The sequence below is a fragment of the Eretmochelys imbricata genome, chromosome 28 (assembly GCF_965152235.1).
Source record: "Eretmochelys imbricata isolate rEreImb1 chromosome 28, rEreImb1.hap1, whole genome shotgun sequence".
Lineage (NCBI taxonomy): Eukaryota > Metazoa > Chordata > Testudines > Cheloniidae > Eretmochelys > Eretmochelys imbricata.
The window spans coordinates 7,149,453-7,150,845 of NC_135599.1; positions in this window are offsets into that span (position 1 = coordinate 7,149,453).

Genomic DNA, 1,393 nt, shown 5'->3' on the forward strand with positions numbered 1-1,393 from the left:
TTGGGGTTTTTAGTGTCCTGGTCTGTGCTCACCTTGTTTACTCTCAAGCCTCCCCAGGAAAGGGGGTGAAGGGCTTTGGGGGATATTTTGGGGAAACAGGAACTCCAAGTGGGTCTTTTCCTAAATCTTTGTCTAACTCACTTGGTGTGGTGGCAGCGATACCATTCCAAGGACAAGGAAGAATTTGTGCCTTGGGGAAGTTTTTAACCTAAGCTGGAAGAAATAAGCTTAGGGGGTCTTTCATGTGGGTCCCCACATCTGTACCCTAGAGTTCAGAGTGGGGATGGAACCCTGACACCATGCACTTGGCTCCCAAAGCAGTTGTGGCCCAGGCCCTGCAGGAGGTCGCTCCTGAAGATATCTCCTTCCTAATCAGGTGCATATTGCCTATTATTTGGGAAATAGAATCCCTATCTAGGTAGAGATGGGGAAAAATGGAAGTGACATTTCTGTTCAGCTCACCTCTGGGAGATGCTGCAAATGTGTAGAAAATGAAATCCATGTTGAATGTGATAGAGCTGCAGAAAGATACCTATTTTTAATAGATACCTGACATTTGGTGTCTTACAGGGATTGTAAGCTGCACCTGCATTTAGTCCCTAATTTAAATCTGTGCCCCCAGATTAAAGAAATAAAAAGGCATATTTGGGGGATTTATATCTCACTATCGCTACTGATATGTTGTGTGGTTGGTGAAGAATTCTACACCAGAGAAGTGTAAAATTACTCCAAGGAAGGTCAAAGATTTGACAAGAGCTTGGGTAGAAATTGCAGGTACTGGTAGTTGATTTTTACCCCAGAGATGGAAGCTATGGTGACCTGTGGCCCAGGTAAACTATTTTTTAGAACACTGCACCCTAGTTAAGTGGCATTGATCACACTCCTAAAGGATGCCATGATTAAATTGGGCACAACTCTCTTTTGCCATTTGGATCCAAAGTTTCATGAAGCAATGAGAGAATCATAGAAGATTAAGGTTGGAAGAGACCTCAAGAGGTCATCTAGTCCAACCCCCTACTCAAAGCAGGACCAACACCAAATAAATCATCCCAGCCAGGGCTTTGTCAAGCCAGGCCTTAAAAACCTCTAAGGACGGAGATTCCATCACCTCCCTAGGTAACCCATTCCAGTGTTTCACCACCCTCCTAGTAAAATAGTGTTTCCTAACATCCAACCTAGACCTCCCCCACTGCAACTTGAGACCATTGCTCCTTGTTCTGTCATCTGCCACCACTGAGAACAGCCGAGCTCCATCCTCTTTGGAACCCCCCTTCAGGCAGTTGAAGGCAGCTATCAAATCCCCCTTCACTCTTCTCATTTGCAGACTAAATAATCACAGTTCCCTCAGGCTCTCCTCATAAATCATGTGCCCCAGCCCCCTAATCATTGTCAT